We start from the raw sequence: 17661 nt of genomic DNA on the forward strand, positions 1-17661 counted from the left end.
GTGTCGTGGGGGTGGACTTGGAGAGGAGACAGGACGGAGCTCTTACCTCGAGAGTTAACTCAGCAAACGGTTACAGAGTGCCCTTCCTGTGCCAGCTTTGTGGGTGACAGGGGCAAGGTCCTTGCTCTGCAGGAACTCCTGACTATCTAACGGAGGGGGGCACGTGACCCTGGCAGTATGCCGAGCTCACTCTGCTGGTGAAGGAGGCAACTAAGTCAGTGCTCTGGGATGACTGGAGGGTTCTCGGGCGGAGAAGCAGGGGAAGGGCATCAGAGGCAGCGGGACAGCCCCTGCAATGTCTCTGAGGACCAGAGGGATTCATGAAAGAGCTACAACCATTCAAGTCAGGCCAGAAGGCAAGGACTTTGTTCCCATCTAGGGGCAACAATTCAGCCAGGCGTCCCATCAGAGAAGAAAGGTCAGGGGCTGCCAGATCCTAAGAGGCCTCAGGTGGGTGCTTGGGGGTATAGTGGAGGACAGTGCTTGCCCGTCACTGCCTGCCCGAGGAGGGTGAACGAGCAGGACGCGGATCCTCCAACAGCCTGCGTGTTTCTTCTTGGCGTGGCCTCATTCATAGGAGCTGTGAGGTCAGAGAAGAGCCTGTTTGTCCAGAGGGAGAGGCTGCCTCTAGGCAGGCAACTGGCACCTCCCCACTCTGGTGTTAAAGTCCATCTGGGTGAACCAGGGCAGGAAGGGAGGGAGGAGGGGAATAGGTGATGACTGTTCTGGTGAGTGTACCCGGTCATCCTTCACAAGAGAGCCATGGGGCCCCAGGGGCCAGTCCTGATTTCCACTGACTCCCTGCCACCAGCACACCTGCAAAGGAGGCACCGCCGTGCCCCATGCTCTGGCAAGGAGATGCAAGGAGCAAGGTGTCCGTTACCGCACCGAGCAGTGACTGAGGACCAGAGAGGGGAAGTGGCCAGCTCCAGCTCACACAGCGAGTTGGACCCACCAGTTCCCAACTCTTGTGGCACCAAGGCCCCCAAAGCTTTGCAATAAACTGGCTGGGCCCCCACAAGGCTCAGGTTCTGTCCACCTTCTCTGTACCCCTGGCTTTAGCTGTGTCCCTAATGCCCAGGAGGAGGAGCAGTAAGCTCCCTCCTGACAGGCTGTCAGCTCCTGCCGCTTTCCTTATCTCCCTCCTCCTAAAACAACCCGAGGAAGCAAACCCAGAAATTCCCGGTCCTCGCCTGCATCAGACCTGGTACCTCCCAGCCCAAGTGGACTATGTGTCGCGGGTAATGCGAACACAGCGAGGTCCTGAACCCCTCCTGACAGGGAGGCAGAAATCCCAGCTCTGGGAGTGTGTAAACACAGTTATTTTTAGCCCTCAGAGGGCTGTGGGCATAGCAGCATGACCCGCATTTGGCTCAGCCCCCTCCTCCTGCCCCACCAGGGAGAAGAGGGCTCCTTTCTCCCCTCTCCCCGCCGTCAGCCTCGGGGCTGGGCCAGTGGATTCCAGGACCCACTAAGAGAAGGAGCAGGGTGGGGGATCTCAGCGAGGCTGCCCACGGCCGGGAGCTGAGGCCAAGCCCAGCTCACAAGGGGCAGGATGTGGTTTTTAGAGAGGCGACATTTCAAGTTGCAAGAGAAATATTGGAGCCACACAATTTCATGCTTTTTCCATGGGCTCTTATTCTCTAATCTTCGTTACTGTCCTCCGTCTGGGCATCAGGAGGCCTGGTCCCAAGGGAACATGCTGCCACTTCCACCACGGAGTGCTCGCGGGTGCATGGGACACCTCTTGGTATCTCGTTGGGCTCCTCACCAGTGAAGTGAGGTCATTCCCAACCCAGCTGTGGGGCTGAGGGCTGAGCTGACGAGATCATGGGTGCTCACTCGCTTGGTCCTTCCACAAACACTCGCTGAGATCGGGTTGGTGCCAGTGCTATTCTTGCTGCTAACTATAAAGCAGGGAGCCAGCCTGGCAAGGTGCTGACCCTCCTGGGACAAACGTCATCGGTGGGGTGTAGCAGGGAGACACAAAAGACAATTAACAAATAAGTACATCCTTCAGCAGCTGTCAGCTTGCAGTGCATATAGTACAGGAATAATGCAGAGTGATGTGTTGTGGAGTGACTGGGGTGGGCGAGGGGCATGTATTTCAGACAAGGGCTATCAGGAAAGCCCCCTGAGAAACTTCAATAAAACTGAACTCACTATACTGGTGGGAGGAGGTGGTGAGCGGGAACAGCAAGTGCAAAGGCCCTGGGGCAGGAAGACCAGTAGGGCTGGAGAACAGTAATGGTGCAGGAGCAGGCAGTGCACTTGGTGAGATGGGCAGGGGCCAGAAGCACAGGGTGTGTGGGTCATGGGGATGCCTCGGGAAGGGCTATGCACAGGAAAAGGTTTGCCTCGTGCCTGCAAGGAATGAGCAGGACGGAAGGGAGAGTGGGAGGCCAGTGAAGGGTTGTTGCCCTTGTCCAGGTAAAGGAGCTGGCGAGAGAAAGACAGGTTAGAAACCGGGGAGGATGGACGGTGCAAGTGGCAGATGGCTTGGCTGAGAAGGAGCCCCAAAATGAAGTCTGGCTCCTTGACTTCTGCATTTGATGCCTGGACTATTGGGGGGTGTGGGAGAGGGCAGTTGATCCAGAAGGGACCAGCAGAGGGTGGAGGAGGAACAGGATCTGGGGAACAGGCTAGTGTGCATTTGCTGTACCTGTCAACGTTCAGGTCCAGAGGGTTTCTCAGGGAGCAGCTGCCTGGGGAGTGCCAGGCCCCAGTCTGGCACGGATCTTCTCCCAGGGGCTCTCTGCCAGCCTCCAGCCAGGCTGTGTGGGCGGTTGCTCCCTCCAGGCCTGGCCTGGGGTTTTGTCCCAGTGCGTGATGGATGAAGGCCTTCCGGTCCCCCGACTTGGAAGTGGGCGTGGGTGGGGGTGGGCAGTGCCTGCATCCTTGGGGCACAGGATTCGAAGGCCCTGCCCCAAAAAAAGGACCAGAAGGCGCCCTGTAGGGGGGTGATTGGAGCAACATTTGCCGTCAGCTGGAACTAAAGCCTGGGTGTCCCCTACCAAGCCTTCTTCTCAGCTAGACTGACTTATTTTGAAGAAGCCTGTGAGTCCCCCTGTGTCTGAGCTAGGATGCCAAGGACAAAGGGAGTTACCAGCACATTTGGGACTTTTCTTCAAGTAAGCTGTACACCCACCGTGGAGCTTAAACTCATGACCCCGAGCCAGCCAGGCACCCCAACACATGGGATTTTTAACAGCAAACCTAGTTTGCCTTCATTTTGTCATCAGCCAGCTTTGTGACCCTGAATATGTCCCCTCGCCTCTCTGGGCCTTGGAATTCCCACCTGACACTAGGATGGAGTGAAAGGTCCTCAGGGTCCCACAGCTTGGGATGCTGCATTTTGGTTACAGAAGATCGGTATTGAGGGTCACAATGTGGGTAAAGACGGGGTTGTGGAGATGCCTTGCTGGGCCCTGGGGTGCCGATGGGTATGGCATAGAAGCCACCTGAAGGATGGTCACAGGAGATCAGTCGGAAATGGCAGGCTCCCTGGAGAAGGTCAAAAGGACCAGCTTACCATACAAGCAGTTGTGTCCTTGGGAAAATCACTAGGACTTTTGAAGCCTCAGTGTTGCCATTTGCAAAATGGGGTCCTAAACGTCACTGACATCAGAGGGGTGAGTAACTGCGGAGGTAATGTGAGGAGAGTGACATCAGGAGCTCAGCTTGTAGCTCATGAAATGTCTGGTCTCTGGAGGTTGCCTCCTCCCTGTCCCTCTTCAGTTGACAGCAGGAATCCGAATTTCACGGGAGGGGCTCTTCTGCTGTTGGGGCTTCCTCTGAGAGCCACAATCCTGGGCCTGGGCGTCCTGCCAAACCTAACTCTGGAGGCAGTGAACCTCGCTGTGGCCTTGGGGACGGGCCCACTGGCCTTGGCTTTCCGAGCATCAGCATAGGTATCGCTAGGAGAGACGCTTTGGGGCTCCAGCCAGAGGCGGTAATGAGCCCTGAACTCACGCCAGTTGCATTTTGTGTTTTATTTCTCAAAGAAGGGACGGGCTTTGATCTCCTATCAGCATCGATGTGGTTGCTCTCGTGTGTGTGTGCGCGTGCATGTGTGCACGCGCACATGTGCGTGTGTGTGTGTGTGTGTGTGTGTGTGTGTGTTGACTGCTCTGGGTTTTGGAGCTGTGGTGGAAAGTGCGGAAAATAGCAGATGCTGTATCCATTTGCCTCCAAACTGTCTTGAAACGCTATAAATATTTTCTAAAAAGACTAGCTTCCCAAGCCCGATGTGTTAGTTATCTCCTCCCCGAGAAACTGATTCCCGAAAATTAAGACAAATAACCTCTTAAATCACAGTTGTTAACCTCAGGTGTAAAAACCGTTACCACGCCAGCCTCGGGTCAGAGTGACTCCCTCTGCCTAAGTGACTCCAAGTGGCATCCAGAGGGTTGTGGCTGCAAAAGGGGAGGAGCCTTGTGCTCCGTCAGGGGGCTGGAGTCCAAGCCTGGCTTGGCCGCTTACTGCTGTGTGACCTCAGCCCCACAGGCTCACCTCTCTGAGTTTCTGGTTCCCTCATCGGGGTGACAGACACCTGCCACCTGCCTCCTCTCAGAGGCGGCAAGTGTCACTGCTCTGTCTTTGTGCTCCACAAGGCACCCAAAGGTGACTATCGGGGATTCTTCGTGCAAGCCACGCTGCCCCCCGCCCCACCCTGCCCCCTCCAGTCACCTGGCTGCTTCAAGGACAGCCTCCAGGACCTGGGATGCTTTTCAACAGAGAGAGGCAGGGGCCTTGGAGCCTCCAGCAGGCCGCCAGCGCAGTAATGCCAGGGCCCACTCTCCTTGCGTTGACTCTTCCGTTCAACTTCTATTTGTGGCGAGGGAGGCTGATTGTGTATTTAAGGTAGTCGTGTAAAGTTTAAAAAAAAAAATAAGTAAATGTCGTTTAGCAAAAATTGTCAGTTGGTTTTGAGAACAGTATTAAGGGACGCCTGGGGGGCTCCGTCGGGGAAGCGTCTGCCTTCAGCTCAGGTCATGATCCTGGGGTCCTGAGATGGAGTCCCATGTCAGGCTCTTTGCTCAGCGGGGAGCCTGCTTCTGCCTCTGCCTCTGCCTGCCCCTCCCCCCTGCTTATGCTCTCGCTCTCTCTGACAAATGCATAAATAAAACCTTAAGGAAATGAAAAGGAACACTACTAAACAAATGGCAGTCTAGATGGCAGGAGGAATTGACAAAAACCAGGTAGGCGGCTGGGACACACGGGGCCGGTGCATGGTTGACGTCCTTGTCTTCATAGCCTCCTGTCGACCTCCTTTGCCTTCTCTCCTCATAGGGGAGTGGACAGGGGCAGGCCATGAGAAGGACACTCAGGCAAACTGTCTTCTGCCCTCTCGACACTCCCAGGTGACCTCTATGCTTCATCGCAGAGGGGCTAAAGGGGTCCCTCTCCCAGGGTACAGGCCTTCCTGGCAGAGGGTAGCAGAGACCCCCACCAGCAGGTGTGTCTAATGCCACCTGGGAGGGACAGCCCGGAGTGCCGTTTCCAGAAGCAATTCTGAGGTCGCATCTGTCTCTGAAGGAGAGCGCGGGGATCGATGGTTCGTGGCTGCCGTGGTGTGGGAAGGGAGCTTGGTGACATGCCTGCCCTCCTGTCACTCAGGAGCCCCTCCAGGCCCGTGGCCGGACGCTGTTCATTCCATATCGCCATCACCAGGCGTGGTGGTTAGCCAGCGGCGGAGCCAGAAACTCCCGCTGGGATATAGCAGGTGCTCCGTGGGTAGCCAGCAGGCAGGGGCGTCCCCCCATCACACTGCAGGCCAGGAGGGTCCGTACCCAGCCCTGCGTTCATGAAGCCCACATGCTGATCGGCACGTGCCGTGGCTGGCCTCGGGCTGCGTACGGGGTAGGCACCCACAAAGTGTGTTGACAGACCCGAGAACAGTCAGTGTGCTACCAGAGCTTCAGACCCATTATCTGTTCTTCTTGGGGTCCCCAGCAGAGCAGGCATGTGGGCTTCTGGCCTGGAAATCCTGGCTGCCGTGTGTACACACGTCATGATCAGGCTCTGTTGTCTTCTGGTTGCTCGCTCTACCACTGCCTTCGTATCTGGTCAGTAGGTGAGGCAGCCCCATATGTCCCCATTTTACAGATGAGGACATTGAGGCCTAGAGTTGGCAAATGACTTGCTTGAGGCTACTAAGCTAGTTAATGTAGAGACCTGGCCTGATTCACCATGGCACTCATCGCTGGCCATTTCACCTTCCACTCACAAAGAAAGCTCAAAAGACTTTATGCATCCTGATGTTTAAACTAACTTCCTTCCTTCCTTCCTTTCCTCCTTCCTTTGTTCATTTGGAATCTTTGTAGCCTAGTGGCTAGGAGCTCTGGAGCCAAATATTTAGCCTACGTTGCATTTCAACCACTTCTTGGCCATGTGACCTTTGGCAAGTCCCTCAACCTTTCTGTACCTCAGTTCCCTCATCTATAAAGTGGGCATAAATACCACATAGGGTTGTTGTGACCAGTAACAGGTTAACAGTGCCTGGCTCAGGGTGAGGGTTCTCAAGGGCCAGCTGGTGAGTGCAGGGCAGGGCTCCCTCTCCCAGGCCATGTCCTGATCATGGGCACTGAGGAATTGTAGAGGTGGGCCGTCAGGAGGATCTCGTGGTTGGGTAAATGTGAGATGAGAGGCAGATAGGTACACCGAGAAAGCATTTTGGGTGGACGGGCAAGGTCCAGGATGCACTGGACTCCATGGGGTGGTGGGACTAGGGACAGTAGGCATCAGTCCCCATGCATGAGGGGCTGCTGAGAAAGGCTTGCCCATCAGAGGGAGGCTATCACTTGTGATGGCAGGGAGAGCCTGCCAGGCAGGGGGACCTAGGTGTCCAGGGCACAGAGGCATGGAATGGGTGGCCCCTGGGTCTGGTCCTAGAGTACTGGCTCAGTGGGGTGGGAGGGGTGTTGGGGGGGTGGCTGGCCTGACCCTGGCAGATCACCGTGTCCAGAAGTTCTTTGGACAAAGCATATCCCCATCCCTTACTCCCTTGCTTACTCCTGCAGTTGAGGCCTCTGGGCTCTACTCTACGGCGGGGCCTGGGGCATGTGGAAGAGAAGTGGAAAGGCTTAGTTGGTTTGTTCCAGTGGTAGGCAGAGAAAATCCTGCCCAAGAGCCTTGGCGTGGGGTAACTGCCTCTCCCTCCTCAGCTGATGAGCCAGCTCATGGCCGTCTGTCTGTCTGCCTGCCTGCCTGCCTGTCTCCTCTCCGCATCTGTCTGTGCCCTGCAGTACAAACAGTCCCTCCCCAACACACGGCCAGCACGGATCCACTCGCACGCCTGGTACTGCCACCCCGGCCCACCCAGAGACCCATTTATTCTGCTGCAGGGGCGTGGGGCCGTTTTAATCATCCTCGCTCTGCCACAAGATACAGATGGTTGTATTATTAATAGTCATAATTAATCAGCCTCCACGGAGGATCTTTTCCCTGGGCGTCAGATCCTCAGGACGAGCAGCCCCACGAGGGCCCGTTCCAGTCTCTGCTTTATAGACAGGGAACGTGAGGCCGGGAGGAGGAGGTGGCTCGCGGCAGGGCCAGGGACAGCAGCCTCGTCGGCGCTCCTGCCCAGCACACCTAGGTCACTGGGGGGAAGCCTTCAGGGCTGGGGGTGGGAAAGCAGCCCTCAGCCTGGGGGGGTGAAGTAAGGGGTCCCTGGCAGAGAGCAGAGGAAGAAAGGTAGAACGCGAGCCAAGGCAGATGGAGGCAGGGCCTCGCGGGCTAGCAGGAGAGAGGTCTGGGGGCGAAGGTGAGGAGCCGGCCTTGAGTGGAGGGGGAGCCAACGCCAGCCCCCCCGCCCCCGCCCCTGCACCCGGACGGTGGACCTGGGCCTGCTGCTGGCTGCTTCCCCCGCTAAGCTCTGTGTCCCACGGACAGTGATTTAATGCTTGCGGCAGGCGGCTTCCTGATTTATGGGCTTGTTCTGGACAGGCCTGACTCCGTGAGCACAGAGGCAGTAAGGGGCTTCTCGCACAGTCCTGCGGATGGCCGCCTGCCCACCTGCTCCCCTCACACACTCTCCTGTCTTCCTCGGAGTGACAGCATCCACACCCGCACGGTCACATGTACATAGACACACGGCGACCAGCAGGGCTGGCTGAGACGCCTGGTCCTCATTGTTAGGCTCATCCTGAGACTCGGCCACGGTGAATGAATGCCGGGCGCCGTGGCCCAGAGCTTTGGGCTCATGCTCGGGGTACTCCATTCCATGGAAGGAGTCTGGGAGGGGGGATACAGCACCCCTGAGTCTCGGCCTCTCCCCACTGTGTTCCCCAGCCCACGTGTACACTGTGCCAGGCCTTGGGGACAGCCCTGTGTTATGGGAGAAGCCCAGTCAGGAGTCAGGCAGATCAGGTCACACACTTGGGCTCTGCCACCAGTGCATGGCTGCAACCTCAGCCTATCCGGTCCTCCTGTCCCTAAAGGAGTTTCAACAACAGCCACCTCGTGGGGTCAGCATGAGGGTTCGAGGAGTAGAAAAGCTGCTGGCTAAATCAGAGCCCTTCCCCATCAAGCTCCGCCTTCCCAGTCTGTGACGTGGTCCGTAGTAACTCTCGCTGGCCCTCTCCTGGAGCTCTTTTGAGAGTCAGATGAGAAGAGGGCCCTGTGAAGGGTGGAGGTGGCCAGGGCACTGGTTCCAGCTCTGTGCATGCTGGGCGAGGGGCTCTGGGCACGTGGGGTGGGACTGGTGCAGGGGCCTGCGCCTCTGTCCTGCTCCCCAGCTGCCAGAGTGGGGCCCTGCAGCTTCGGCACAGACTTTCTCTTCCTTGGGATCTCTAGGCAGCGTGCGCTCCTCGTCTCTGAAGCGGGCGTGGTGACAGCATGTACTATGGTGCGTAGGAGGACCCATGAGACTTGCGTGTTGAGCTTGACACACAGCAACCACTCGAGTTGCCAGTGTCTGTCGGTGGTGTCGCCGGCCTGACGGCATACGGGTGGATGTGGGGTTCGGAAGTACAGATGAAGGCCTAGCAAATGACCTACTGACATCACACTGCAACGGTTCCCATGTTTCCAGACGTCACACCCGTCCGTCCCCACCCAAGTGTCCCGGCCCTTTTTCAGGGCAGCTTAGAGGAGGGGTGGCGGACTCACACCCTGGCCTGCACAATGGTGCGCCGTGGTCTGTGTGGATCTCGGCTGACTCCCAGGGGTCAGGTGCCCAGCCCCACATGGCCACTTGGCTCCCCAGGAGGCCAGCACTCGCCTTTGTTCTTGCTTCGACTGCACGTCCGCTGACCAGAGGAGGCTGACCTCCTGCGAAGAAGGCTGAGAGGCGGTCCTGATGTCTCACCTGAGCTAGGCAGGGCCTGCAGACCCCACGGCCAGCCCACGAACTTTCTTCTGCTGGCTGCAGCCTGAGCCCATCACAGCTCCTGTAATGCGTGGACTCCTGGTTCTGTGCCCTGCTCCCATGTCAGCTTCTGGGGTCCAGAAGACATGCAGAGTCCCCATCCTGGCAAGGACTTTGCTGAAGAAACGAGCCCCTGACACCCAGCCCAGGCTGCGGGGGCTCAGAGGTTATGTGGGCCAAGATGGGCCCAGAGAGGCAGGGAAGAAGGGAGACAGGACAGGCTACGGCCAGGCCTTGAAGGACGGGGATTTGTGCACTAGAAGGGATGGCCTTCTAGAAAGATCAAAGTGTGTGGGCAAAGATTTGGAGTCATTCCTAGGGAAAGGCATGCCCTCTCCCATAAGACATCTGGGCTTCTCTGGCCCAGATGGTCTCGGCTCTCAGTGACTAGTGGCTGTGGGATGCAGCAGATGGCCAGTGAGGGGCGGGGCCACCCCGGGCTGGAGCCAAGCAAAGCCAAGTGGCCCACACAGGCCAGAGCCCAAGACTTTGGCACCAGCCACTCAGAGCTCTCGACTCGAGAGTTAATGATTCATTTGTGGCCAATTTCTGCTGGCCATTGCCTGGAAATTCCCAAGCTTGACCCTTCCCTTGGCTCTGCGAGCTCCAAGAGTACAGTCTCATTTATACTTGGCTGAGAACATCTCACCGACTATCCAGGGAATGGCTTTTAAAATGAAAGCAGGAGTGATGCAGGTTAGGCATGAGGAAGAACTAATTGTGGGCGGTAGGCCAGGGGCTGGAATGGTTGGCTTGTATGTAAAGTAAAGTTAGAGTCCCCTCTCTGACCCCATGTGCTCAGTGCTGATGGAAGGAGCCCTGTTTGTGTTTGTGGTGTCCCCCGTTTAGTTCAGAGCAGGTGTGAATGGAATCCAATTGAATGTAATGTGGAAAATGTTGTAGCAGTTACAAGGGGGAAGTAGAGCTTGACCAGAGCAGGACTTGGCTGAGTAGAGAAAGCAATAACAATGCAAAGGCCCTGGGGCATGAAAGTCCAAGGGAAGTTGTTAGAGGAGGCTGAGTAGTTGTGGTGTGACTGGAGTGTGGCTGGAGGGTATGAGAGATGTCTAGAAGTATGGACTCAACTCGTAGGTGAAGGGCTTCAAGGACTTGGGAATTTGGGAGGCACTGGTAGGGGCCAGTCAGGACTGGTACCTGAGCAGGGACAGGTATGTTCAGTTTGGGGTTTTGGCTCATTTGTGCATTCGTGTCTTGATTCTGTTGGCCAACAAACCTTTCGTGGTAGCCTGCTCTGTGCAGGCTTAGGCCCAAGCCCTGCGTGGGCCCCTGCACTTGGCTGAAAGTGGGCTAGAGGGAGGGGGCTATATGTAGCAATCCAGGGGAGGGCTTCTGAGAGCATGAGCACAGGTCAGTGTAGAGGCAGGGAGATGGCCGATGGCCTTTTCAGACCCAGCCGGCCCCTGTGTTCCTTGCAGACTGGACAGACAGCCCGGACATTACCCCTGTCTGGTATGATCACGTGGTCTTACTGATTCCAGATGTGTGATCTGGTCACTTGCAGATGACCAGACTGAGGCCCAGGGAGGGGAGGGTGAGTGCCCAAGCCCAGACACAGCTCAGGGGCCCCCTCTCCCTGTCCTGGCTGGTTGCACACATATCCCCCCACCTCCCCACCTACCCAAAGTATTTCTCCAAATCAGACAAAAGAGAGCAGCCTAATCTTCCAGGTTGAAATATCCGGGGGCTCGGGGAGGAGGCTTCCTTTCTATCTTCAACTTTGCAAATTTAATTTCTTCCGATTATTTCTTGACAGTCCCAGGCGTTGGTGGTAAACAACCGTTCTCCCCAGAATGTTTCCCTGTGACAGCAGCTTTCTCTGGCGAGGGTGCTATCAACACTTGGCAGGGCCTCCTCCCGGCTCCCGGCTCCCGGCTCCTGAGAAGTGAGAGCTTCTGAAAAGCATTCAAGAATGTGGCTCTCCCAGTGCGCCGGGCTGGCAGGGGCTGGGACAGGCATGGGCCTTGCCTCTTTGTTCCCCACGGCTGCCCATCGCCCAGCCTGCCCTCAGAGCCTCAAATGCCCCTGGTTGTGGATGGTCCCCAAGCGGAGAGGTGGGGCAGTATCAGGTATCCGCTGGCTCCCGAGGCCCTGGTGCCCGGGTCCTTGGCACAGCTCAGCGACCACAGGGAGCTCATCTCCAAAGGGTAACTCTGCCAGGCCTATCTGTGGCCAGGAGACCGGCAGTGTCCCGGCCCTATGTCCTCCGTGGCCTGCGTCATGCTGGCTTAGGTGTCCTGAGTCAGAGCCAGGAAATGGATCTGTGTACCGGGTTAGAGGTGCCATCGTCCTGGGTGGCTGGGGTGAACCCCAACCTCCTGCCTGTCCATGCTACAGTGGGCCTGGCCTGGGTTTGAACAGTGCCTGGAGGAGAGGCTGAGATAGACAGCCAAGCCTCTAACCCCACACGGCTAGTAACTGCCCCTGGAAACGCGTGGGCCTGTGGGTGCAGTGTGTTTACCCACGCTGGACCACTCTCCTGGAATGCCCCTCCTGGACTTGTCCTCTGGACAGGAATTTACCCAAGAATTATTCTCCGGTGAATCCTTTCCCTGTGGCCCCTCCTGTAGGGGACGCTGCCCTCTTTTCCTTAGAGTGGGCCTCCGGATCTCCACCTGGACCCCATCATAAGGTCCTGTGGTCACCTTTCCCTGCAGCAGGCTCCCCCGGTTACCTGTGTGAGTGCTTTGAGCTTATCTCTGCTCCTTGCATGCCTGACACATACTAGATGCTCAGGAAGAGCCTGCTGGATTTGATGAAGGGGGTCCTCAAGGCGGTGTCGGGGTGTCCCTTTGTTAACGATGTGGTAGAGAGGAGAGGAGAGAGTTTGTCGATGGAGAGGCTGACCTCCCTAGGCCAGGCGCCCCCCCCCCCCGCCCTGCACAGCCGGGGCCCTGGGGATTGCTGGGGTGCTGCAAGGGACCCCTCCCCACCTCTCTGCAGCCCAGTGCCTTCCTTGCTGGCAGGAGCCGGCTCCCTGGGTTGGCCGTGTGATCACTCTCCAGAAAACACCCCAGTGGAAACTGCATGAATGATTGATAAGAGCTGAGAGCTGTTTAATTTTTTCCCCCTGTTTAATGGCTATCAATAATTTAATACGCTCTCTGTATGTTTTTAAGAAATAGCACCCATTTTGCCCGTCTCCGGTTTAGCGGGCTAAATGATTTAAGTGTTGGGAACGGGCTCTGAGGACGGAGGCTGAGCAAGTCAGAGGGATCTGGAGGCTGGGGGTCGGGGGAGACAGGTTCAGAGCCAGCCAGTGGCCCGTGGCCCGGGTGTGTGTGCATGGGCGTGTGTGTGTGTGTGTGTGTGTGTGTGTGTGTGTGTGAAGGTGGGAGGGATGGAGGACGGAGGGGGCGGGTGAAAGCCAGCGCCTCTCTGCTAAGAGCAAGATAATTGCTTTTCCGGGTCTCACTGAGCAGCAGCTGAACAGCTGTCCGCTCGTCGCCGCCCCCCCCCCACCCCAGTGTCGAGCTTTTCTGGATGACTCTGGGGGGCTCACGGGGGCTCGGAAGGAGCTTCAGCTAGTACTACTAGGGGCTGAGAACAAACCCCCCCCAACACGTCTTTGCCCCTTTCTAAAGGTTTTAAGTCATTTTTATTTTAACGATGCAGTGACTCCCTGGCCAGCCTTGTTTTCCAGATGGGGTAGGGCTGATGTTGGAGCAGGGAATTCAGAATCGCTCATCTCAGGGCTCACAGGGACCAGGAAGGTCATCTGCCAGTGTTCCCCCAAACTTCCCAGATGCAAAGGATCCCCTGGGAGGACTTGTTAAAAATTTAAATTTCTGGGCTGTTTTCCAGACCCACAGCCTTCCCTTCTTTAGGGAGAGGCCTAGAACATGTGGGTTTACCAGGTAGCGGTAGCCCAGGTAAGTTCTTATCGGCAGAGGAGTTCAGGAAATGTCGACTCCAGCTCCGAATTCGGTGCTCAGAGCACACATAGCACCACATGGCTGCTCCCCCTGCTTGCACACCTCCGGGGACAGGGTACTCACCACTCTGGGAGACAGCACATGCACTTGGGGAAAGTATGCTCAGTCCAGAGATCCCTCTGACATTAGGCTTGTCCCACTCAGGCTATCCTAATGTATGTGGAGTTAACCTCCGCTAAGGACAGACTACCTCTCCTAGGACCTCTCTCTTTCTGGCCGTCCACTGGTTTATCTATGCCTCTCTGTTGGGCAAGGAGCTTCCTTTCCTAGAAAAGCACTCTGGGTACCAGAGAAAATGTCCCAGGGATAGCCCAGGCATAGGGGTGGGGAGGGAGTGGGCAGACACCATCCCTGGCACAATGGGGACCTGGAGGGAGGCAGAAGGGGACCTGGGCTTCAGAACTGCCTTGGCCTGTCAGGGTCCAGTGCTCCCGTGGGAGAGAAATATATGACTCACCAGAGACTGTGGACTAAGCCAGATCTCCGGGAAGACAGTGAGGGATCTGAGACCCGAAGAAACTGCCCCAGGGTCACACGTCCATTAAGAACGGAGCTGGGACTGCAAAGATAGGACAGGGGGGCCCAGCGAGGGGCATCAAGGATGAAGCCCTGGTGCTGGGGGTCCACTGAGACCCCGGTTACCGCTGGGCTGGGAGGCAGGAAAGGGCAGGGCTCCTCCTCCTCACTAGGCGCTCGCTGGTGGAGACAAGTCAGTACATCCAAGGATTTGTAGCAGAGCCGAGGCCCCATCTGTCTGGCATCACAGCTCTTCCTTCGCTTTGCCTGGTCTTTTGCCTTGTTCCTACCGAGAGGCCGCAGTGACTGCATGTCAGCCTTGCTCTTTTCTTTTAATCGTTAGAGGGAAGGAACGGTACACATTTCACAGGTGTCATTGTGCACTGCAAAACAGGGTGCCCATTAAGCCCTCCTCCGTTGCATAGATGCTCATGGTACCCTCAAGTTCAGCCCCACCCTCGATGTATGTGGGAGAAGCCTGGGTCCTGGCAGGTGCTGGCATACAGTCCCCCAGTGCCCCTTCACCGAAACCTGCTCTGGTCTTTACAGCATCACTCGGGGCCATGGGGTGGGGGTGGTTATAGATCTTGACCCCAGAGGCAGAGGAGGAAGGGTGCCGCTGAACCCTGACAGGGCTCTTGCTTGCAGAGCTCTGAGAGCTGGCAAGACCGCAAAAGACTAATCCGTGCTCAGGAAGGCCCAGCCCTGGAGCGAGAACTGCATGAGTCTAGATACCTGGGCAAAGCCTGGGGCAGTCAGGGAAGGCATCCAGGAGGAGGTGCCACCTGCCCTAGGGCTTGAATCATGGAAGGAAGAAGAAAGGCATCCCAGGTACAGAGGTGTGAGGCAGCACTGTGAATGTGTGCGGGGAAAGTGAGATGAAGACAGCTGGGCTAGAGAGGTGGGCAAACCAGGGTGGGCTGGACCTGGAATGGCTGGGTGGAGCACCACAGAAGGCTGGATTGTTCCAGCTTCCGTTGAAGGACTACATCCACGCAGAAGAGTGTGCATATCCAAGTGTAGCTTGACAAATTGTCACGAAATGAACACAGTCATGTACACACCATGCAGATCAAGAACATTCCAGATGCCGCAGAACCCCCTATGTGCTCCCTCCCTGTCCCTGCTTCCCCTCCAGGACAGTGACTTCTGATTTCCAACAGCATGCTGCCAACAATACAAACACCCCAAAACTTCATGGCTTCAAACAAACGACCACCGTTTGTTATGTCTCCTGGTTCTGGGGTTTGCCTGGACCATCCCTCTGGTGGTTTCCCTTGGGCTCATGTGATTGTAATCACCCGAAGGGCCGACTGGACCAGAAGGCTGGTGGTGATGGGCTCAGTCACATCTGGCGGTCGGCTCTGGCTGTTGGTTGAGTGGCCTCAGGTGTCCCCCATCCTCCAGTAGGGGAGACTGGCTTCTGACGGGGGCCAAGGTCATAAACAGCATGCCCCGAAGGCCTAGTCTCTGTAAGCCAGAGAATGTTCCTTTCAGGAAGTCCTATTGGTCAAAACAGGTCTCAAGTCCAGCCCAGGTCCAGGGCATCGAGAACAGACTCCCCCGCCTTGATGGGAGTCACCACAGCGAAGAATCTGTCACCCTGTTTAGTCAACCACAAGCACAGAGTAGTAGTCTGCCTGGTCTTGACCTTTCTGTAAATGGGGCCCTTAAGCATGTTCTGTATTGCGTCTGGCTTCTTTGGGTTGTCAAGTTTGTGAGATTTCTCTCTATCCTTGGATCCAGTTGCGGATCCTTTGTCCTCATTGCCGTGGTTTTTATTCCACTGTGTGGGTCACCAGGTGTCCATCCTATGACTGATGGCCTTTTGGGAGGCTTTTGGCGGGGTGTTGGGCCATTACAAATAGCACTGCTCTGAACATTCTAGTACATGTCCTCGGGTGCCCCACACACGCGTATCTCTAGAGGTGGAGTTGCCCTGGTGCGATAAGCCACTTGGAAGGATGGGAGACACTTCCAAACTAGTTTCTAAGGCAGTGGTCGGTGCATGCCCTTCCAGCTGTGTTTGGGAAGGCTGCAAAGGCTTTGCAGCGGGGAGCAATGTGTCTACGGGGCTTTTCGGAAGTCCTCCTGGCTGAAGATCTCTGACCCTGAGGCTCCCTGTAGTGTCCCTGATGGACCCACCTCGAGCCACAGGCCTCCAGGCTAGGGGAGATAGAGCCATCAGACCAGCTGGCCTCCTGGACCCCAAAGACTCGGGGAAGCTACGTGCCTGCAGCGCTGACCCATGAGGACCCTGGAGCCGGAGGGGCTGCCATGATGGCCTCCATCCGTGACAACTCGGGGCAGTGGGTCAAGCAGTCCCCAAGGAGATTGGGGTCTACCTCTGGCTTTGCCTCTCTTACCATGAGCCCCTGGGAGGACACCCTTTCCCCAGCAGGGCTTTGCTTTCCACATTTGGGAATCAACAGAGAAGAGTATCAACCTCACCAAGTCTCTTGCCTCTCCCCAGCCCCAAGGCTATATTCTGGAATGTAACAGGGAGGGGCATCAGGAGGCCCTTGGAGAGCTCATTGGGCTTCCTGAATTAAAGACACATCAAGGGCACCCGGGTGGTTCAGTCAGTTAAGCGTCTGCCTTCAGCTCAGGTCATGATCCCGGTATCCTGGGATCAAGCCCCACATCCATCAGACCTCCTGCTCAGTGAGGAGCTTACTTCTCCCTCTGACCCTCCCCCTGCTCACTCTCTCTCACTCTCTCAAATAAATAAATTTTTTAAAAAATAAACAAGTACATAAATCTCCAAGATGCGTCAGTTGGCCAGTTTTCTTCATCTTATTCACTAAACACCTTCACTGCCCCGTCCATCAGTCACTCGTTTGTTTGTCCAACCATCCCTCCAGCAGTCACTGGAGCAATGTCTTGAAGGCCAATGGGGCCCAGAAAGACAGAGCAGTGGGGGACAGGGCTCGGAGCAGAGCACCAGACGTGACCCGCGGCCCTGAGGGGTGTGTGTGTGCCTGTGAGCTGCTGCTGTTGGAGCCGGGGCCTGGGCCAGGCCTCTAACACCAAGTTTAGGAGACAGGCTCTGGCTGGGGAGGTGGGAGACAGCGTCCAGTTTCTGGAATGGTTCCACTTCGAGGGGGTCAGCTCAGCCTTCCAGGACATGGCCAGAGGAGCCTGGGCAGGCAGAGCTAGGAGGTCAGTGGGGCAGATGGGGGCCACCTGCATGGTTGGCTTGGCGCTCACTGTGCTCTCTGGTCTGCCCCGCAGGACTTGCTGTGCTGTGTTTGGCCAAGTTGGACTGCAGGGGCCGTCGCCTTCTTCCCACCTTGGCGTCCGTTTCCTAACGCTCTTAGCAGCCTTGAGTCCTGGTCGTCTGCAGAGGCCTCAGCAGGTAAGCAGGACAGACTGGCCCCCGGTGCTGTGCCTCTTGTGCTGTGGGACTGGGGAGCTGAGGAACGAGGGGACAGGGCTTATTTCTCAGTTTTCACTTCTTTCGTGGCTGCCTCCTCTCAGAGGGAGCCAGACAGTGGAAGGGGTTGCATCCTGGCCTGGAACTGGGATATTAGGTTTTGCATTGTTGCCAGGGCCCATGTGGCCCTAGACGGACCTGTCTCTCTCCAGCCCTCCCATCTGTACTGAGAATAATAATGGTGGACGCGCTGACCCTGTCTCTGTGTGCCAGGCACCACACTAAGTGCTGTGTCGTTATTAACTCTTTCCATCTGCACACCAGCCTGTGAGGCAGGTGCTGGAATCAGGTCCACTCTAAAGGCAAGAAGACAGGCTTGTGGTTGGGAAGGAACTTGCCCAAGGTCACATACCTGGCTAAGCCCCCATGGGTACCCCTTTGGGTCT

General features: G+C 56.7%; 1 protein-coding gene across 5 annotated transcripts in view; it reads left to right on the forward strand.

Annotated features, from left to right (window-relative positions):
• ZMIZ1 (zinc finger MIZ-type containing 1) overlaps positions 1 to 17661 on the forward strand; it is a 232646-nt gene that overhangs the window by 29314 nt on the left and 185671 nt on the right. For all 5 annotated transcript variants that reach the window (XM_032312603.1, XM_032312598.1, XM_032312602.1 and 2 more), the window contains exon 2: positions 17074 to 17197. The gene's annotated coding sequence lies outside the window, so the exon portion shown is untranslated. The remainder of the gene's footprint in view (positions 1 to 17073; positions 17198 to 17661) is intronic.

The sequence above is a fragment of the Mustela erminea genome, chromosome 14 (genome assembly GCF_009829155.1).
Source record: "Mustela erminea isolate mMusErm1 chromosome 14, mMusErm1.Pri, whole genome shotgun sequence".
NCBI classification, from domain to species: Eukaryota; Metazoa; Chordata; class Mammalia; order Carnivora; family Mustelidae; genus Mustela; species Mustela erminea.